Source organism: Canis lupus, chromosome 22 (assembly GCF_003254725.2).
Source record: "Canis lupus dingo isolate Sandy chromosome 22, ASM325472v2, whole genome shotgun sequence".
NCBI lineage: Eukaryota > Metazoa > Chordata > Mammalia > Carnivora > Canidae > Canis > Canis lupus.
The window spans coordinates 14,160,698-14,184,257 of NC_064264.1; the positions used below are offsets into that span (position 1 = coordinate 14,160,698).

At 34.6% G+C, this 23,560-nt stretch overlaps 1 long non-coding RNA gene across 2 annotated transcripts in view; it reads right to left on the minus strand.

The window, feature by feature from the left end:
* Positions 1-23,560, minus strand: part of LOC112678796 (uncharacterized) — a 246,025-nt gene that overhangs the window by 11,678 nt on the left and 210,787 nt on the right. Inside the window, exon 14 of one of the 2 annotated variants that reach the window (XR_007404978.1) lies at positions 14,290-14,428. The exons of the other annotated variant lie outside the window; for it this stretch is intronic. This is a non-coding gene — a long non-coding RNA (uncharacterized LOC112678796). Of the gene's footprint in view, positions 1-14,289; positions 14,429-23,560 lie in introns of those variants that run through there. 2 annotated transcript variants of the gene reach the window in all.

Genomic DNA, 23,560 nt, shown 5'->3' on the forward strand with positions numbered 1-23,560 from the left:
TATTCCTTTTCCATGACCCAAACAAAATGTTAGATAATGAAAATTTATTTTTTCCCCTTTCTTTCCAAATTTGAACAATTCCCTAGTCCATTTCTGAAATTTACCTTACTATTCCGAGTTTGACAAAGGCTCTGAGTCCTTACTGATTTGAAGATATTTACTCACTGTCTTCCATGGATGACAAACTAGAGTGTAATGCAATACTAAGGGGACCACCACTCAAGATACAGAAAAACAAGATGGCCTGCATTCTTTCAAACTACAGACTGTCAACTAATATTGAAAATGAAATTTATAGGAAACACTATTATAAAATGACTCTAAATGTCAAAAACTTTATTCCTGAATGTTAACTTATGTTCCTGGAAATAAATGGACAGAGAAGCAGGCTAAGGCTAATGTATAAACAAATAATAAATAATGAATGAAGTTTAAAAAGAATTTTGTTTTTCTTCTCAAGTTGAGTATACAACATGCCCAGAAAATTTACTGATATGCCTTGAAATACCACAAAGCCATAGAACAATCCTTAAACTTAAGGGAATGAGTAAACTCTCAGTAAGGCCCCAGGGAAGGTGAGAGCATAGATCTAGCAATGTAGTCACACGATCACATGTTTATGGAACATCTGTGCTTTAATCAGTGAAGTCTTGTTCTACTTCAATCTCATTCCACCATACGCTCACCTCTCTATTAGTACCCTTTGGAGTGGCCATGGACATTACTGAAGCCTGTATAGGGGGAAGTTAAGTTGGAAATATCCCTAGTTTAGCTTTAAGAAGCTATTTGTGTGGTTCACTGCTGTTTTCTTATACCTAAGTTACAGCAGCTACCCCAACGTATGACAGTTTTCCAGGAAAACTTCTACTTCCCGCTGTATCAATTTATGTGACATGCCTATCAACTCAGGACTACTGTTACAAGCCAGAAATCATAGAATCAAGTAGGCATATTTTATGTCCCCAGTATCACATATAGAGCTATGTTGGGAGTGAAGTAAAAAACAAGGTTTGACATGTATGGTACAAGAAACTAGTCTGTGGAAAATTCTTCCAATAATCAGACCAACAAAATTAGAAGCAGACAGTTTTAATACCTAGTGAAAACAGAAATTCTCTCTTGTCATAAATATGCTCAATAATGTGGCATATACAATTATAAATGTACCACACAATAAAATTACTTTAACTTTTTTTCTATATGAAATTATGCTGTAGGAATTATTCTGACACCAAGAAACAAACTGTAACAGAAAGTTTCAAAGCATAACAAGATCATTAATTCAAATATTTTGAAATAGAAATAATGACTAAGCTCTTGAATTATTTGAAAATAAGTTAATAGGGGCACCTGGGTGGCTCAGTTGGTTAAGTGGCTGCCTTCAGCTCAGGTCATGATCCCAGGGTTCTGGGATCAAGCCCCACATTGGGTTCCCTGCTCAATGGGCAGCCTGCTTCTCCCTCTTCACCATCTGTGCTCTCTTTCTCTCAAATAAATAAATACAATCTTTTTAATAAAAGCAAAAAAGAAAATAAGTTAATAAAGATTGTAGCACATAAAGCATATCTTCATATATTCTTTTTTTTAAGATTTTATTTATTTATTAATGAGAGACACACACACACAGAGGGGCAGAGACATAGGCAGAGGGAGAAGCAGGCTCCATGCAGGGAACCTGATGAGGGACTTGATCCCGTGACTCAGGATCACGCCCTGGGGCCAAAGTCAGATGCTCAACCACTGAGCCACCCAGGCATCCCTATATTCTTATAGTCAATGAATATATCATAAAACTCATAATATGCCACTAACTACAATTAACAACAGAAAATTAGAGTTGTATCAATTAAAAATCTATTTATTGTTTATCATTGTATAAGACAATGTTAAAAGTCTTGAAACAGTATGCAGAAACTGATATGTTTCTATCAAATATTGATACATACTATTAAATATCATTGGCCCTGAAGATAACAATAATTTTCTAAAAAACTAGAGATTTAGAAAAAATAAAGTTGACATCTAGCTCTTATGTTTAGGATTAAAATTTGAGCTAGGCTTTCATGAATGAGTAGAATTTGTGTATGTAAGAAAATAAAGTAAAATAAAATGTAACCAAGAAGTGAAATAAGTCAGATTCAGAAAGACAAATACCATATGGTTTCATTTGTATGTGGAATCTAAAAACCAAAACAAATAGATAAACAAAAAGCAAAATCAGAACTACGAATACAGAGGAAAAAACTCGTTGCTGTCATAGGAAGATAGCCAAATAGGTGAAGGGGAGTGGGAGGTACAGGCTTTCAATTATGGAATGAATAAATCCTGGGAATAAGAGACACAGCATAGGGAACATAATCAACAATAATGTGATAGCATTGTGTGGTGACAGATGGTACCCACACTTGTGGTGAGCACAGCTTAATGTACTGAGATGTTGAATAACTATATTGTACACCTGAAACTAATGTAACATGGTGTGTTTACTTAAATAAAAAAAAATAAGTGCTGGCAAAGAAAATGTGGGCAAAGGTAAAATGTTAATACAGGTCAAAGTTGATTCTGAAGAAGAAGCAATTTGGCTAGAGGAGATGATTTGTTGAAAAGTATATTATATTAAGTAGTTAGATCTTAAGTAGTTTATATCATATTCTTTAGATGGTGTGGAGCCATTGAATATCATTGACAAACATAATCACATAACTGCTGTTAATTTTATGTTATTCTTATACTAATGACAGTACATATGACTGAATGACAATCTGGGATGAAATGAAAGAAAAGATTAATGTATCGGATGATGGAATACAAAGGATTAATTTCAAGGTCACTTTCCTCCTTTATATTCTATGATTGAAATTTATGAAAAAAAAAGAAATTTATGTATGTGAAAAATATGAAACTGTATAAGATATTTTAATTTTTATTATTATCATTATTTAAAGGCAAACTATTGCTTCAATAATTTATTTATAAAAACTGCAATTTCTCTTTTGTAATTTAAACATCATACACCCTAAAAATATTATTAGAAATGTGTTAAGAATTAAACTCATTTTTTCAATATATATAGGCAGTAAAACAGCAAAACCATCATTTGTATGTTCACTGATACGTTTTTAGATTTGAAAAGAAACTCTAAACTATCTTTCTTATAATTATAAATTATTGAATAAATCAGCATTGGAACATATCAGGTGTGTTCCAGTCATTATTGATTCTTCATGATGCTCCCTCTTCAAGGAATGGTAAAAGGAAGGAAAAGATAGGAGTTTTAGAAACATGATACTACACTGATCCATTTAAAGATGCAATTTCCAATTAATTGTTAAAATAAAATGAGCAAAAATGAACCAATAATTGAGTAATTGAATTTCTATCCCTATCATGGTTCATGTGTCCGATAAAACAGAGCACCATTTTATGGGCTGTATTTATTCTTACCTCTTATAAATTTTGAACAATTTCCATCAGTATTACTCTTTCTAATTTCTATAACTTTTGTTGCTAAAAGTATTTATTAATTCTTATTAAAATTAAATACTAAATATCATTTTGCTTTCTTAGTATGTACTTAAGATTGTATGACTAATGTATATTCAAAATATTCATTTATAGATATCCACTAGGTCTGATGAAGCAAATTGGTTTTCTCATAACCTCCCATTATGCATAGCTCTATGTGTTCTTTTTATTTGTTATTTCCTTTCATATTTGCTGAAAGCCAGGGATCACCATCTCTACCTACACAAAGCCAAAACATTTTATCTACCTCTTATTTTTTGTCAAAGCTACTTTTATTCTCTCATGTTAATTAATTTATTCTCTCATGTCATTAATCCATACAGGATTAATACTGTACTCTCCTAACAAGTACCATTATCCTACAGTTATTTATATATAACATTAACTTAGCAAGTATGTTTAAAAGTTAGAATAATTTTTGTAAGGTCACCATTTTTACCCTTTCTATCGTTTTATTAAATAGTATCTGAGTGACAAAAATCAAACAAAATGTCAAAATCACACACAATATATGTGTGTTTATTTAGACTATATGTGAGAAAGAGAAAGTGACAGCCACAAATAAATTCAACAAAAAACTACCTACTCAGTAGAAATAAAAGGCTTGTTCACTCCTAGTGACCATGTAATTTTAGACAACACTCTAAAGAGAAATGACCATAATATAAATGTAATTCTAAAGAACTCCTCAAATATTCAATTGTGTTCATCTGTACAACTTAATTCGTGACAGTAAACACACAATGGAATTTCATTTATTTATTTATTTAGTTAAGATTTTATTTATTTATGTGATAGAGAGAGAGGAGGGGAGGATCTGAGAGACAAGCCGACTCCACTCTGAGTGCAAAGTCTGATGTGGAGCTTGATCTCACAACCTTGAGATCATGACCTGAACTGAAATCAAGAGCCAGATGTTTAACTGACTGAGCCATCCAGGTCCTGTTCACACAATGGAATTTCTATAATTTGTCTCATTTCTAAGTAGTAAAATATTTTTATTTTATTGATCAACATGTTGAGGCAATTTGTACCAAATTATTCCCTATTTTCTCTTTCTTTTTAGGACATATTAATAAATACAATATTTGATGTGTTTTAAATTTCTGGCTCTCTTACATGTAAAGTTTAATATCGATTAAGATTTCTAATTCATACACAATAAATAGTATTGATTTCTGTACTGTCACACTCACACCTATAAGTCTTTCATCTCTGTTAAAGTTTCTGCATTCCTCTAACCTCCAATCATAAGAACTCAAGTAAAAAACAATGCAATGACATGAGAATTATTTCTGTGACACATCTTTACAAATTTTGTCTGCTGTGTCCTCATCCAGATTTTATTACTAAGGGAAATGCATGTCATTAAATGAAATTCCTGACTTCAAGGAACGTGCAATCTTGACATGAAGACAGGAGAGCTATTTCTTCTGAAGGCCATAGTGTGAATGTCTAGACAAGAACACATTAAACCTGGTTGAGCAGGATTTCTAATCTTCTTTGGACACATTTCAAGTGTTAGTGTTCATATATTTAACATAAAACTCACAAGGATCATCAATAAACTTTTGTTTCCTATGACAGAACTTGCATGTTGATTTCCCTAAAAGGAAGACAAAGGCATTCAGATAATGCAAAATATTGAAAGTGAGACATATTAAATTCATGCCAAAATTCTATTCTAGTAAATTGTTTTACCTGATTCAATATATTGGGATTGTTTGAAGTAAACTCATAGTAAGTTAAATAATTCAGAAAAAATCAAATAAATTAGGTCATACATAGGGAAAATATGATCTTACAAACAGTTCATATTTACAGCACTGTGCATTGCCTGATTGCCAATCTGCTGGTGAGATTTATGTACCCTCTTTGCACTTATCTGTTGTTTGTGAATGTATAGATTTTAAAAGTAAACTTTCTTCCTTCTTTTTATCAAATAAAGAGAGCCCTGAGGGTTCAGTTCACATCAATAAATATCACTTTCCTAATGGTGAATCAAGAATCTTAGTTCTGAGTCTATGAAATATATGAAAAGTAAAAAATACACTTTATAATCCATTTCATAATTGGTTCCATTGTGCTCTTTTTAAAGTTTTTAATATTGAGCTAACTTAATATTTTAACTAGAATATACATATATATAGTACTGTGACTAATTTATTTAAAAATTTGTGGTTATATTGATTATTTTATTGCAAAATGTGCTTATTTAGGTCTAAATCAAATGGCAAATTGCTATAATTCTCTATCCATGTTGTGTAAGTAAGAACACTGTTGCCCCATCCTGTTACAAGGAATTTGGCCTTGCCGAAAGAGAGAACTGGCCTTTGTTCCTGGCTAATCTAAGAATCCTTGATATTTCCCAAGAGATGGGAATGTCTTTTTTATTCCTGGTGAGCATCTGGAACTCTACTGGATGTTTTATGCTAACAAGGTGATTCATGATCAGCCCCTGAAGCCACAAGTTATCAGTTAGATGTCTGGAAGGGGTAAGAGGGCACTGAAGAGAGTTCGGCCAAGGGTGCAATCACTTAATCAATCATGTCTGTGTAATAAAGCCTCAATAAAACTTTGGTCACCGGAGCTCAAGTGAGCTTGTCTGGCTGGCAATACCGAGTGTATAGTTACACAATGCAGATGGGATAAAGGAACAGGGTCCGTGACTACACAGGGAGAAAGTGACCAGAAACTTCATGTTTGGTCTTTTCCCAGACTCTGTCTTTTCCTTTGATTGCTTCTAATTTGTGTCCTTATCTTTTAATATAATTTATGCCCTTATCTTTTAATAAACATAACTGTGAGTATAATAGGTTTCTATGAGTTCTGTGAGTCTAGTGGATTATCAAACCTGAGAGTGGTTGGGGGAAAATTCAAAACTTGCAGTTATTAGATGTCTTCAGCAGACTTAATCTTGTAGTTTAACACTGGCTTTAATCACCAAGCTAAACTGTTGAAAGGAAATTCTTTTTTCATTTTAAATCTGTTATAACTGAATGAGTATTCAATGTATGAATACAATTCTGTATTTACATTTGTAGAGAACTAACTGGTAGCTCTTATTATGTAATAATTCAGTATCTTCAACTGCTTGATTTCTAAAATAATGTACTTGATTTTCTTTTATGAAAATATTTTCACATGTTAAAAATTCTAACCGTTAAATATGTGTTAGGACCTAATTTATGATGTAATTGTTTAGATATAGTGTGTACGTAATAATTTTAATTAAGAAAACATTTTACATTTTAAAATCTTATCTGTGTAGCCAATGCATGTTTGTTTGTTTTATGTTTGGTCCACTAGTTTATTTCTCATGATGATGCACTGGTATTTTTACTAATACTCCCATGAAACTGCCTAACCAATTCTTAGATGTATTCTGATAGTGACTAGGAGCTAATAAATTCTGACAAAAATCAAAGCAATTATATTTACCTCGAACAAATGACATATTAATAACATTTTAAACAATGAATTTTTAGATGAAGTGTGAGGTATATCATAAGTGATATCTTTAACATTAGTGAAATAGCAGACCCTGGCCTGAAGACAGTGTTCCTACAAGCTGCTTGGAAGAATAGCACAATAAACTTAGGCTCCATTGGCTATCATTTTAAGAAATTTAAGAGCATTAGATTTAGAAGATACTAGAAAGTAAAAAGATCTTTCATTCTTTTTTATTTTACTTTTGAACTCAAAGTTGGTATAGTTTTTCAATAGTCAAAGCAAAATATTTTTATTTTTGAACGATCAAATTGTCCAGCCCCCAGTGCTGTTTTTCAGTCCAGATAGTGATCTTCAAATCTTTGTAGTGAGAGAAAGACAAATTGCTTCGATGGGAAGAGTTCCAGAAAATGAGCTACAATACTTGACCCAGTGTCAAGCTGGAGTCTGGCTGCTTTTTTTCCCCCGACTTTAATGACGCTAACCTTCAGTTATGATGGGGAAATATAATACACTCCTTTACAGAGACCTGTTCTTCTGAATCACAAATTCCAAATGTTATGCAAAAGAATTAAAGTCTTAGCAGAAAAAAGAATTGAACCCTGCTGGCTTCTAGCCATAAAGTGATCTATTCTATTAACATCAACAATTTGTAAGTTTTTGATTTCTAAAATGAGAATACAAAAGGCTTGACAGAAATATTTTGAGAACAAACACCTTTTCTAAAGTGACAAGAAATTACTAGAAGGCAAAGTAAGTTGGCTTTTGAACATGTGAAATAAAATGTTTCCTTTTGAAGCTAGATTTTCCAAAATATCAATGGTATGGTGAAGGATCAGTGATTTTCTGTTAGTTAAAATTAGTATTTAAAAAACCTTGCCAAACATGGCAAGAACAAGAGCAGATGGAGATAAGATGATGCAGAAACTTCTGCCTAAGCTCTTGGATGCATTAGCAAATAATCAAACATTTTAGAAAAAATGAAATATGTTCTGGTAAGAGATGTGGAAAAATGCCAATTTCTGGAGAACAACTAGGTTCTTTTCAGAGAAAGAAAACATATGAAAGAATTATTATGGTATTTTCCCTGGCACATTTGGTTTTAAAAATGTACTCCCATTTACTATGATAAAACAGAACATATTAAAATAGAAAAATAGCGGGCTAATAAAAACAGAAAATATAGCATAATACTAGTGGAGACAGGTTTTAAAAATTATCTTTAATTTATACTTCTGCTATTACCAACTCTGCTTTTCTTATTACATATACCAGTTTTCTGCTCACTAATGAAAGCAGCATATTTTTAAGTGATGATTTCTGTGCATATTTTTATTCTGTTTTCTGGTTATTTTTAATTTGGTGTTTTGCTTCGCTGTTACTTTTTTAAGCTGATGACATGTCATCAATTATTTCTTGTTTTGCTTTCCAGACAAACAATGCAGTTATTTCCCAGTCCACAAAAATTATTCTCATAACACAGAACAAAGTGTCTTTACTCCATAAGTTTTTATGGAAGAATAACATGATAAATGAGTATTCCTGTAAACACTAATAAAAGATAAACTTTTCTTACAATGCAATATGTAATATATGAAGAAATTACTGTATTTAACATTGAAGTATTTAAAAGCATGTTGAATTTTTCTATAAGACCAGATTAAAAATGGTATGAATGAGATCCTTTCCTAATTAACACATTAATGTTTCATATCATAAATTGTCTTCAACAACCTAAGAATCTGCTGGCACCATTGGAAAAAAAATAGCAACTTTACTTCATAAACACATCACTTGAAGAACCAAACACTCTTTTGGTTGTTAAAAGATTTGAAAAGCAGCCCTAAGAACAGATTTGAAAACAGGAAGCCAAAGTAGGGGGGACTTGTTTTTTCCAAATTCTCAGAATGTTTGCAAAATGGCACTAACAACTTCCAAATGAAATTTTTGGATCTTATTTTTCATTGGGAAATGGCTTGCAGTTTGGAGAAAACCAGTCATCTCATGAAATCAATAATTTTCATTACTGCTGAATTTGAAAATGTATAATGTTTGGGCTTTGAAACACTTCTAAATCATATTGTGTATTATCTATCTGGACATGGGTTGACATACAAAATTTTAATTCTAGAAGACCCACTTTAACCCCTCTGATAGTTTAGGTTCCTGAAACCATTTCCCCCAGTACACTGTCACAGCTAGTGTTTTACCTAATTGGAAATTTTGACAATACCTACATTTTAGGACAATTTCTATAATAATCAGTATTAGTGTAATGAGAAATAAGAGTTTTTCTCATTATTCATCATCCTATTTATTTAATAAGTAAATCCTGAAAATAACAAGACGTTTTTCAATCATTATTGACCAATGTTGTCTCTCACTCCATCTCCATCCAACAGAAAAAAGGAAAAGTGGTCAATATTTACTTTGAGAAATCTGTTTACTTAACTGTCTAAAGACATAGTCAAATTTAAAAAAAGTACACACCTGAATATATCAATAAGTTAATAATCTTTTCATGAGAAAAAATGAGAGGAAATAGGACAAATGATTTTGAAACCAATTAGAGAATTAGTTTTCCAGTAAGTAGAATATACTTACTAATATACTATTCTTTAGAAATTAAAATAAATTTCCAGAGTTTCTTGCAAATTTTCCACACACTGCTTTTAGTTGATAATCAGTAGGCAAGCCATTCATCTTTTAGATGAGAAATCTATTCTTAATAATAAATTACTGTAACTTAGAGGGGGAAGAGCCATACACAAAGAATAAATGAACCTCAAAGTCGTCATTATAGCTACAATCATGACATAGATTTCTCATTAATGACTTTCAAGTTTACAACTTCCCTTAAATAGAAATTTTATTCCTACATGCAAGCTGGAGAAAATAGTGATTCTTGAATGGGGACTTTCATTAGCCTTGGGCTTCCTGGCCGTAACCTTCCTTTCTATTATTATCTGATTATCCTTACAGGGAATTGCCTTTCTTTTGCTTCCTATAATCTTGATGGAAGGATATTTTCTAGCTCCCTGCTATCACTGCCCACCTTTCACCTTAGAAGACAGGTGGGCATGTCCTTTTCCCTGTAACCACTTGAGCCCAGGGCAGGCATGTGACCACCTGAAAATGAAATTCCTATCTATGAGGACCACTACATCAAAGACAGTAGTGACAATGGCAGGGACTAATCAGTCAAGGTAAGCTGATTAGGCATTCCTCCCAGAGATGGCTGTTTTCCCCATAATCTCAGCTTCTTAGCTGATTCCCAGACCTAATTCTGCTAGCCTCCCAAATATTTTTCCGATTTCTTATCAAACTACCTATTTGCTTAAATCATCTAGAGTTGATTCCTGTCGCTAAGAAAGCTAATTATCTACATAGTCAATTTATCTTTAGGTATTTCTTATTTTATTAAGACTTTTTTTGAAGGGTACCTGGGTGGTTCAGTTGATTAAACATTTGACTCTTGATTTTGTGATATTGAGTCCTACCAGTGTGGAGCCTGCTCAGGATCCTCTCTCTCTTCTACTCCCTCTGTCCCTCTCCCCTCCTTCTCTCTGTTTCTCAAAAAAAAAAAAAAAAAAAGAAAAAAAAATTGAAAGTGATCTGTATCAGTTTGTTTTTTGAGACCTGTACTATTTGGCCTGTAATTTTACCTGTTTCTTATACTCAAACTCTTGTTCCAAGATATTAGTGACTAAGCATAATATTAATAAGATTTCATTACATTTGGACACAACTCTTAAATTTTAAATACATTTATACATATCGGTCATAAAAAAGGATGAGATCTTGCCATTTGTGACCTAGAGGGTATTATGCTGAGTAAAATAAGATGAACAGAGAAAGACAAATACCATATCATTTCACTTATATGTAGAATGTAAAAAACAAAACAAAACAAAAAAAAGCAAAGCAAATGGATAAGCAAACAAATAGCAGAATCAGACCTATAAATACAGAGAATAAACTGATGGTTGCCAGAGGGAAGGAGGCTGACAGGAATTGGCAAAATGGGTGAAGGGGAGTGGGAAATACAGGCTTATCATTATGGAAAGAATAAGTCAGAAGAATAAAAGAAACAGCACAGGCAATATAGTCAATGGCATTGCAATAGTGTTATATGGTGACAGATGGTAGCTACACCTGTCCTGAGCATAGCAATTATATAGAGAAGTTGATCACTATGTGGCAGTCCTGAAGCTAATGTAAAACTCCAATATGTGTGTATGGTGGTGGTGGGGGGGTATTCTTTCACACCACCAAGCATGCTTAGGATACCAGCTGGATGTCCTACAATTCAATTCAGTTCTGACACTATCTATTGGATATAGCATCAGATTCCACCAATCTCAAGTCCAGGTTATTACCTGTGCTTTGTAAGCAGAAAGAGTTTGGGATCCCCAGAAAAATAAAGACAGATACAGCTTTCTTGACATAAAAATAGTCTTTTTGGCCCACAGCCATCTTGTGACAGAATGTAGGAAGAGTCACTATCAGGCTAGGAGATAGCTTAATCATAGTCAAAAGTGAAGAATGACCTCACTCACACTCTTGAGTTATCTTTGCATGATCTAAGCCCCTTTGAACACTTGGATACCAGGCCAGTTAGAGCCAGAGAATTGATGATGCCGACACTTGCAGGTCCTCATGACTTTGACCTGGACTCAGTCTCCTTAAGATGACTTTTGCTCCAGGGCCATGCAGATTCCCCATTGTGCAAGCCCCTTCATGAATATGTATACATACACTTAGCTTAAAACTTCTCCAACTTTGTTGTTGGGGAGACACTACCTAGGGAAATATCCTTGGTTTTCTCCTTTACTTGCCACAAGTAAAAAACTTCCTTTTCCTATTTTTTGGTTTAGTTGTGTCTTTTGGCTCAGCACTCACCAAGAGGTAAACCCAGTTTTGGTTACAACTTCCAAACTACTGGCTACAAATTGTAGGATCCAACAACCCACTCCAACTCAGAATGCCAACCACATGTCCAGGTTGTTACCTGTACTTCTGACCAAGTGGCTATGAATCAAATATTTCCACAAACCCCTCCTTGGGTTCAATTAATTTGCTAGAGGAGCTCATGGAACTCAGAAACCCATTCATTCATTAGATTATTGATTTATTATAGATATTAAAGCATATGAATCAATAGCCAGATAAAAAGGACAATGTCTCAAACAAAGGAACTCCTGTCCTTGTGGAGTTTGGGACCTTGCACAGTGGCACATGGAAGTGTTCTGGTTCCCCCACCTGGAAGCTCTCAGAACCTTCTCTCTCTCTCTCTCTCTCTCTCTTTTTATGGAGGCATCATTACATAAGCATGAGTGATGAAATCATTGGCCATTGGTGACTGATTTTATCTAGCCTCTTTCCTGGGAAGTCAGGGGGAAACACTGAAGGTTTCACCCTCTTAGTTGGGTTTCCCTGGCAACCAGCACCCATTAGGTGCTTTCTGAAAGTCATACATTAACTTAAAATCAGTTGTAGAAAGGGGCTTGAATAAAAAATACCCATTTCACTTTTATGGTTCTGAGTGATTTTAGGAACTGAGGACAAGAGACCAGATTTGACAAAAGATACTCCTATTGTTCTTACCAGTCAGGAGATTCCAAGGCTCTGAAAGCTGTGAGCCAGGAATCATACAAAAACCACCTGGAAAAAGAAAGAAAAGAAAGAAAAGAAAAGAAAAAAAAAAGAAAAGAAAAGAAAAGAAAAGAAAAGAAAAGAAAGAAAAGAAAAAGAAAAGAAAGAAAGAAAAGAAAGAAAAGAAAAGAAAAGAAAGAAAGAAGAAAGAAAAGAAAAAGAAAGAAAGAAAGAAAGAAAGAAAGAAGAAAGAAGAAAGAAAGAAAGAAAGAAAGAAAGAAAGACGGACATCTGAATGGGGACGCCTGGGTGGCTCAGGGGTTAAGCATCTACCTTTGGCTCAGAGTGGGATCCTGGGATCCTGGGATCCTGGGATTGAGTCCCATGTTGGACTCCCTGGAGGAGAAGGGCTTGCTTCTCCCTCTGCCTATGTCTCTGTCTTTCTTTCTATGTCTCTCATGAATTAATAAATAAATTATTAAAAAAATCTGAATGACCAAATATTATTTCTTATCCTATTTAATATTATACTATGAAACAAAGAAATAGGAAAAAATAGGGGGAAGTCCATAGGCATTGTTTTGGGATAACTGGTTTAAGGTTGTGTAGAACAATATCAAGGATTAAGAAAGATTAAGTGTCAAGAAGAAATCTACAATGGTATCTATTTCATATCCTACGAGACCTAACAGAAACCTCAGTGGAGTCTGGGAATCTCCTGCCTCCAATGTCTTTTTCTGGGACACTCCCTCTGGATAAATGTAGGAAGAGTTCTAAGGATCCTGGCCACTGAAGTCTTAAACTTCCTTTCCTTAGTTGACCTCCTGGCTAGACCCTATTCACTGTGTTAAGGGTAGGCTATCTGAGTGGATATTAATGGACAGTGGCTAACACAAAGAAGTATTTTAACTGAACTTATTGATTTTAATAATTGGTATTTGTAAGCTCTCAAATAATATTCAAATAAAAAATATGTAACCTATGTCCTCAAGGAGGCTCCTTTCTAAACAATTGCCAAAAGACAGAAAGAGAAATGAAGGGTGTGACAATGTCTATATGAATCAGAATTATATTTGGATTTATGAGGTCAATTATTCACCTGCTATTTCTATTTGAATGAGCTTACACAGGGAAATCTAGGAATAAGTTGAACTTATGGTGATGAGCAGAGGAGCAGATAGGGTCAGAAGGAGCACAGTGATCCATGTGGTGAAGAGCCAACAGGTCCCAAAGGCTAATGGATCTAGCATGCTCCAGGGCCAGCTGATAACATTATGTATCCGGCACCACGCTCTGAAGACCTTGCACATTGTGTAAAAGGTGAACGCATTGCTGGACAAAATTCCAAGTGGAACAGTGTACATTGACTCTCCTAAGGGTACATTTGAACTTTTGGTCAAAGGACAGGCTAGTGAATTCTGGAGGAAAAGAGCATAAAACATCAGAATATTTTTGTTCTAAAGAGTATACAGTCGAGTCATGCTGTAGTGGGGCTGGTCATATTGTACTTCTCATAATATTTTTCTAGTATAATTTGCTATTTGAGCGCTGTTTTTCTCTCTGAAATATGGAAAACTTGGATCCTTCTTGACCAAATTACTATAAACAATGACAGACTTATTGGACCTTACATAATGACATTCACACATAACAAAATTCAGCTCTAAGTGGAAGATGAACACTTACAGGAGACAAAATTTAATTTTTCCTCCTGCATGAATTGTACATACCCACAACCCTCACATCACTTTTTTTTTCTTTCTTTTCTTTTTTTGTTTTTTTGGTCCTCTCCAGGGCTCAACTTAGCCTCTCACTCTATGGTTGCTTACTGCTATCATGATGATCAAACAGCAGGCCACTGGAAGGAGGAAAGAAAATGGTCAAAGAGTAACCACATCACATCAACTTATAGTAGTGCCAGAGTAACATAAAACAGTTCCACAGAGTTGTATAATTTTTGACCTGGATTTATTCTTAAATACTACATGATACTGATCTCTTTGCTTTCACCCTGTGGTGAACTCTAGTGCCTGGAAAGGACTTTTTTCTCTATTTCCCTTTGGTGTTATATTCTGTTTATCTAAATAGCACAAGCACAAAACTAAAAGGATTATATTATTAGAGATGAGGTTTTAAGCATTTGTTATTCATGCTTTCAGAGCCAGCTCTACAGGGAATTAAGGAACAATACATTTTAAGTGTTTAGTGTTGTTTATTACTGTAAGATCCAGCTTATAGGCCCAATCTTGATTAATAATTAGAATAGTAGAATATTATTTGTCACAAGAAAACTTACTACGAAGAATAGCTATGCTAGGTTAGGACGCTCTTGCGTCTCATTCATGGGCCTATTTTACTTCAATCCAAGAATCCAAGTGTCAGATTTCACCAATGCAGTAAGGATGTATTGTGTTCTTTTGGTTTGTGACATAATTAGATGGTATTTTTATTGGTGGGCCAGGATATGATTGAATAATTCTTTGGTCCAGCCACTCCTTGACATATTGAAATTATAAAGGAAACATGTACTCAGTGGACCACAGCTCAAAAAGAAAAATGTAAATCCCACTTGATTAGTAGCTTTGATTGGGTTCCAAATCCTCACAGCGTGATCTCTATTCATAAGTAGTATGTGTCCTAACCCCAAGATTCTGAATGACTGACTTTTTCTCTACCTTGAACTCAAACAAAATATTAAGATCTTGGCACCTTGCAACCAGCTCTAGGATAAAGGAGGCCATAGTGCTGAGAAAACAAGTTGATATGAGATATGATGAAAAATTCAGTGAAATTATGTTTATTTGAGTATTATTTTATAATTATTACATTTGAAGAGTATACCATAAGTAACTTATGGAACTTTATGTGTAAATGTGAAAGAGTGAGGAAGATGAAGGTCAGAGGAGAAAAGCTTTAAGAATACAATGACCAGGATGCCCAGGTGGCTCAGTGGTTGAATGTCTGCCTTTTTGGCTCTGGTCGTGGTCCCCTGGTCCTGAGATCAAGTTCCACATCAGGCTCCCTGCAGGGGGCCTGCTTCTCCCTCTGCCTATGTCTCTGACTCTCTCTCTCTGTGTCTCTCATGAATAAATAAATTTTTTTTAAAAAAGAAGAAGAATACAATGACCATCCCTACGAAAGCATAGTCAGATCAAGGTCAAAGAATGAGATCAATATTATTAGTGATTTCTCCTTCTCCAAGGACTTAATCAATTAAGCAGATACTGCATTCGAGTTTTATTTATTGAGCTAGCATTGATTTTTAAGTCTAATAACTCTAGCCCTAAATTCTTTTCATGTTAGTTTTTTAAGGTATTTTTTTGGCAACAATAATGAATAAAAGTGTAAACTTGTAAGTGTATCATCTAGTAAATTTTTTTTACAAAATTACTACAGTCAAAAAAACAAAACAAACCCAAAATTACTACATTCATATTAACCATCACCAAGATTAAGAAAATAGGAAAATACATGGACTCAGAAATCCTTCCTTGTGACTCTGTACTGTCAAAAACCTGTCCTGTCATAAGTTACCAGTATTCTGCTCTCTAATGTAATAAATTAAGTTGATCTAGCATTGATTTTTATAAATTGAATTGCATATATACTGTCTTTTGCCTTTCACTAAGCACGTATGTGATATTCTTGCAATATATTTGTTATTGTTGTTGTTGTTGCAAAACAATATTTCAGCCATTTTCATTGCCATATAGTATCCCATTTTCTAAACATACCACAGATGCTTTGTTTCTTTTCATAGGTGATAGGCATGGGTAGAGTGTTAGAGCTATTACAAATACTGCTGCTAGGATATTTGTACATGTCTTTGGAAGTTCAGATGTATTTATTGCTATTATGTGAATATAGAGAAGTGGAATTCATAGGTCAAATATTACATGCTTAGCTGTGATATTTGTAACCATGGATGCATGGGTGGCTCATTTGTTTAACTGTCGGACTCTTGATTTTGGCTCAGGTCATGATCTCAGGGTTCTGGGATGAGGCCAGTATAGGATTAAGTATTTTGTTTGCTGTTGACATGTAGAAATAAAATTGATATTTATAGGTTGGTCTTATATTCAATAAAATTCTGAAGTTCAGCTCTTTTTTCTATAGTTTACAGATTATTTTGAATTTTCTTCTTAATCATATAGTATCCAAATAATAATTTAAAAAATTTCTTCCTATCCAATCATTATGCTATTTATTTTATGCTTCCTTAATGCATTAGCAAGGTCCCACTGGTACAGTGATGAATAAAACTGCTAATAATGGTCATCCTGTTTCATTTCTAAGGGTACAGAGGGGGAATATGCCATCACTTCACTACTAAAGTATGCATTCCATGTTTTTCTTATAGAAGACCTTTATCAAATTAAGGAAATTATCTTAGCTTTTCTGCAATGTTGATTAGTTTTTATATAGCAAGCAAACTTTTTTTTAAAGATTTTATTTATTTATTCATGAGACACAGAGAGAGAGGTAGAGACACAGGCAGAGAGAGAAGTAGGCTCTTCTCAGGGAGCCCAATGTGGGACTTGCTCCCAGGGCCCCGGGATCACGCCCTGAGCCAAAGGCAGATGCTCAACTGCTGAGCCACCCAGGCACCCCAGAGCAAGCAAACGTATTCCTCATGTTAATATATTGTAATATTTTATCTTCTTAACATATTTCTATATTTTATTTGTTAAATTTTGCTTAGATGTTTTACATCTTTGCTTATGTTTTTTGCATCTTTGTGTCATCTTTCTTTATATTATTCTTGTTAAAGCCTGAATTTTAACTTTATTGTAATGTCCTTATCAAGTTTGGAATGGAGATTATGTCTACTTTATAATTCAGCTTATGGATCAATCCCTTTTTTATATTATAAAGATATATATATGATTGATATATATATATATAAAGAAGATATATATATATATGATTGATAGTATTCCTTCCTAATACTATCCTAATACTATTACAAGAGTCTTCTGGTGAAACTATTGAGGTTTTTTTTTTTCCCCCCTTTGGCACTTTTAAGTTATTGATTATATCTCTTTAAGAGACAGAGGACTATTCAAATTTTATATTTCTTCCTGAATCAGTTTTAGGGAGTAATATTTAATAGGGAATTTATTTCCTTTAACTTTTCAGTTTTGCTAGGCAAAGAAGTGGTAATCATATACTAATATGAGCTCAATATAGTTTCATAGCAGTGTTCCTTTCTTTCCCATTATTGATATTGCATTTTTTTTCTTTTTTCTCTTTTAACATTTCCTAAGGGTTATTCAACCAACTTTCGTCTCTGTGATTTAATAACATATTTGTTTTCTATTTTGTTGACTTTTGTTCCTAATTTTAATAATCCTATTCAGTGAGGCCAAGTGTAAGCCATCAATGTTGAATAAACCCCAAACAATATCATAGTCTGTAATGTATAGTGCAGATAAATGCCATCACTAAAAATTTATGTAGAAATAATGGACTCATGATGCCTTAGTTTACTTCACCTTCTGACACTTATAGAACCAGATGGATATTGGAGACTGGCCGTAGACTGTCTCAAACTCATCTAGTAGGACCCTAATCACAATCACTGTGACAGATGTGATATGTTTTGTAGAGCAGTTTTAGTAAGGTCTCAGATAGTGATATGAAACCATTGATTTGATGAATGTTCTTTGCCATCCTAATCTGAAGTGTGTTGGTAGTTTTCATTAACCAAAAAAGGACAACAGTATTCTCTTATATTTTTGCTTCAAGATTATGTACATCCTCCCAACATCTTTCACTCTTTCACACTACAGTCTAAAGAAATCTAGACTATCTTGACAGTCTCAGAATATCACATTGATTCATTATATCAATTAAGTTGATATAATTATATCAGTTAAGTTGAATGAAAAAGAGGTGATGAGTAGCTCAGAGAACTTGGTAAGACACATGCATTCTTAAGGGCAAAAAAAAAAAATGGTGAAGATTCAGGAGACTGTCACATCTATAAAAATTTAAGTGTCTGGTGATCTTGAGATTGGCAAGACGCATCTTTCAAAGTAAAATGTAAATTACTAAATCTTGTAATTCCTAAACCAAAGAACAAAACACAACACCAGGTGTGCTTCATTAGTTTTTTGGAACCAATATGTTCTATATATAGGGAAACTTATCTGCCTAATATTCTGGATGACACAAAAATTATCTGGGGAAGGGGGGAGTGTTGCAGGAGGTCTAAAGTATCATCCAAGCCACTTTGCAACTTCAGCCAACTAATTCTGCAGACCCTAAGATTTTTGATGTATTAACTGTGAGAAAAGATGCTGTGTAGAGCTTGTACCAAGCTTTAGTCAGAGAATCATAATGCAAGGCTTTTGTGGAAGACTATGCCATCTGCAGTGGAAAGTTATATAACTTGTGAAAAACAATACCTTTGTGCTACCAAGCACTAAAAGAGAAAAATTCTTTAATTATGGGATTCCAGGTAACCTTGCAGCAAGAACTGTCTATCATAAGTGAGGTTCCATCAGACTAGCAGAGACATAGCTTGAGCAGGTCCACATACAATCCATTGTATGAAAAAATGGTGCATCTAAAATCAAATTGTAGCTGGATCAGGGGTCATAAGCAAGCTGTGTAAGCAGCAAGATTAGGCCAGTGCTACATAAGCATCCTTCCATTTATTCAGGCCTATGACCAGATTAAAAAGATCTATGACCAGATAATAGAGGACAAAAATGCCCAATTTTGGTTAACATATCTATCAACTCAATATACAGGTTTAGATCAGTAATCTATGCTCATTTCACTAAAAAGTATCATTTTACATAATTATGAGGGGAAAATCCTCTGAATAATTAGAGCTTTCGGTAGTACAATAGCATTTATTTATTTATTTATTTATTTATTTATTTATTTATTTAGTCTAAAATTAAAATATATAGATAACCCTGAGCAGTGGTAAAATGGATTGGCTGGCTGATCAGAGACCCAAAAAATTGGAAAGTAAGTACGAGGAGATCTAAAGTAATGGCTTATGGGTATATCCATGAAATAAACAAGAAATGTAAAGATATTTGCCCACCTCTAGAGAGCATCCACCAAAGGAGAGGTACTAAACACCAGCGTACAGCCAATGACCCAGCCAATTGTTGTCAGCCAGTTTTTATCTTTGTCTTATTGGAACATGATGGGCACATAAATGATGTGGTCATGGTGTCAGAAATGGAGGCTAAACACAGACTTAAACAGATCTAGCTGTTGTCATCACAGAATTTCAAACTTGCCAGCAATAAAGAATTATGTTGGGCTCTCAATAATAAACTCTCCCTTTAGAGGACCACACAGCCATGTATCAGCAAGTTGGCTACTTTGGGCTTCTTGTATCATGGAAGGATCAGAGCTTCCTTTTCACAGGAATAGATACATTTTTCCATACATAGGTTTGTTTTTCCTGATTTCAGGGCCTCAATCAGCACCACTATCTAATGTTTTATTTAGGATTTGACCTATCAGCTTGAGATCCCACATAATGTCACAATAGACTAGGTAATCTACTTCTAGATAAAAGGAGATGCAAACATAGGCCCATGACCTTACGATCACACCACAAAAAAATGGTGGCTTAAAAAAAATTGGTGGCTTGATAAAATGTTGGAATTGTTTGTTAAAGGCACAACTGGAGTGCCAACTTGGAGGTGATGCGGTACCACCCTATAGGATATAGGATACATAATGAATCAAAGGTCTGCATATGGCTCTGTGTCTCTAATAAGAAGACAATGGTCTGGGAACAGACAGTGTAAGGAGGAATTGTCACACTTTTTATCACACCAGTTGACCCATTTTGAGCTCCACAATGTGGGAGGTCTTATTCTAGGAGATACAATAAGAATATCATTGAATCATAAAGTGAATCTGTCACCTAGGTATTTTGAGCTCCTTGCTGCTCATGGACCAATAGTCAAAAAAGGGAGTCATTTTCTTGGGCAGTGATAGTAACCCTGATCATAAATGGATGGGTACAGCCACCCCCATCCTGAGAAGGACATTGTGATCAGGAGGTCAGACCTCTCCAAGATGCCTAGCTGGGTCACACTACCAGTTAAGCTACTACAAAGAAACCTAGAATAGAGAGTGGAGTAGGAATACAATGAGTTTCAATTGGAGAATCCAGCCTGAGGTGGTAGGAACTTTGGTTCTTGTGACTAAAAGCCCATTTCTAAATCTCCCCTGAAAAATACAGACCTTTAGGAGGACTACTTGCTCTGTGCTTATGAAGAAGTAGATCTAAACCGCATATAAGTTGAACTATCTGGGTGGCTGAGTGGTTTAGCACCGCTTTCAGCCCAGGGTGTGATCCTGGAGACCCAGGATCGAGTCCCACATCGGGTTCCCTGCCTGCTTCTCCCTCTGCCTATGTCTCTGCCTCTCTCTCTCTCTCTCTCTCTGTGTGTGTGTCTCTCATGAATAAATAAAATCTTAAAGAAAAAGTAAGTTGAACTACGCAAGAAAAGGAGACACACTTCCCAAACCCTCCTCAATGAAGGACTTGTTCACTAACCATGGGAATACTGTCAGTGGATATCTCCTACTTGTCTCCTACTCATTCATTGACAAGTGGCTACACTTACCTTGGCTGCCTTGCCTTCAGAGAATCAGCAAACCTAAGGTAATGCCCTTCCCAGAGCAGCCCGTGTCCAGTGATTAACAAACACAGTGGTAGAGATCCAATCATTTTGGCTTCAGACAGAACACTAACAATCCTTTCTTATCCCAGAACTTCCTACTGGTTTAGCTAATGCTTTGTCCAGACAGCTTTGCATTTTGACTATTTCTTCTGACATGCCCTGCTTCTACCACTTTCTTTTCATAGGTGTCATCCTTGCAAATATCTTGTATCCCAAACTCCATCTCAGTGTCTGGCTCTAAAGGACCCATGATACAGTGTTCTGAACCCAGGAGATTACTAGCATCTCTAAACCTCTTCTCTAAAAATTCTCAAAATTTCTGCCTCTTCTTGAGTTTTCTCTTTGCCTTTTTTTTCCCTTCTCTTTCTTTTTTTTTCTTTTCTTTTTTTCTCTTCTTTTTTTTTTTCTTTTCTCTTTGCCTTATACAGAATAGTAAATACTTTGAAGGGAAATAAGGCATAAAATGTCAGCCTCATCATAAAACCTACTTCTCCCTTGGACCTTGCTCTCTCAAATTCTGATCACCCTGACTGCTTCTCCATGCCTTCAGATACTAACTTTTGTATTTTATCTAGATTTTTTAGTTTTTCTCAGTGGGAAGGTCAATGAAATACAAGCTACTACATTCTAACTTTTGTATTTTATCTAGATTTTTTAGTTGTTCTCAGTGGGAAGGTCAATGAAATACAAGCTACCACATTCTCTAAGTCAGCTTAGGATACCACAAAACAATCCCATGGACTGGGTGGCTTAAACAATGTAAGTTTATTTTCTCACTGTTCTGGAGGCTGAAAGTTCTGGTGAGAATACTTTTCTTGACCTAGGGACAGAAAAATTTTCCCTTTTCTTCTCTTTTAGGTTCTTTGGTTAGTCTAATAATTAAATCAACACAGCACAGATTAATAGGCGAAAAACAAATTTTGTGCATATTGAGGATCTATCAAAATGTGAATCTTCCTGACAGCCAGTTAATTGAGGGTTATATGCTATTCTGAGCTAAGGAGAAGGGGATAAGGATCTTGGGCTTCAAAGGTGAGGAAGGCAATTTTACAGAAACATGAGAAGAGCAGATGTTTGGTAAACAAATGACTGCCATGCCAGGCAGACAAATCTTTCTGACATACAAAGGTCATCTCTGGTAATAGGTCTTTCTTTGGGATAGGCTGCTCCCTCTCTAAATTCTTTTAGGAAGTTAAGGGGGAAGTAAAAAGCTCTTCCTGAGTCTTCTTGGCCCAGATTATCTTTAGCTCCAAATAATCCACGTGCCAAAGTGGCACATTCTGAGGTGGCATATTCTGTTCCCTGTCATTGGCTTGCAAAAATTGCCTTATTTCTGTGTCACATGGCAGAGAGAGTAAGAAAGCTCTGTGGCATCTCTTCTTATAGGGGCACTAATCTCATCATGAGAGTCCTACTTTTCTGAACTTGTCTAAACCTAATTTCCTCCCAAAGGACCTGCTTCCCAATACCATCACACTGGGGGTTAGGACTTCAATATATGAATTTGGTGGGAGTGAGAGGATATAGTTTAGTTCATAGCATGTGTCATAAACATAAGTAAATTATGGCTATTTCCTGTACTTAACAAATATATGCAAATATATTTTTAAAGGAAATAGTTGTTTAAAAGTTCCCCAACTCTCCCACTCCCACTCCAACTCATTTCTAAGAGAAAAATAGTATTTTAGTTGTTTCACCTGTTATTTATTTCTATACTTCTATATTAAATGCCAAGCCATTATAACTTGTTAGGAGCTTTTATATTTAATTTTATCAATTTTGACATTGCCTATTGACTCTCTGATGGTGAATAAGAATACAAGTTTACTTATATGTAGAATCTTTCATCCTGCCAATATAATTACCTTTCAAATTGTATTAAATTTGTATTTAATATTTTAACTACTATGTATGTAAATATTGTTTATGGTGGAGCCAAGTGCTAAACTATCAGTTTATCATTTCTCATATCGCCTTTTTATTTTAATTTAATGTCATCTTTCTTATGTTTGTTCATTATTATTTCACATCTGAATATTCTTTCAACACGCTCCAAAAGCTCCAAAAATTCATCTCCATTTTGACGTGTGATGAAGGTAATTTTGATAATTTATCAGTTCTATTTATTTTTTCCTGGAGACAATGCTCCACGAGCCCTCTGACTGGCTACTCTCTTTTAATCTCTTTGTTCAACAGCCCTTTCACACTCATCCTGGGCTTGCGTCTTACTGGTGTTGGATCTCTCATTTCATACCTTCACTTGTATCTTCCCCACTGTTTTTCTAGCTTTTGCTGACTATCCAGTCACAAAGCCAACGCTA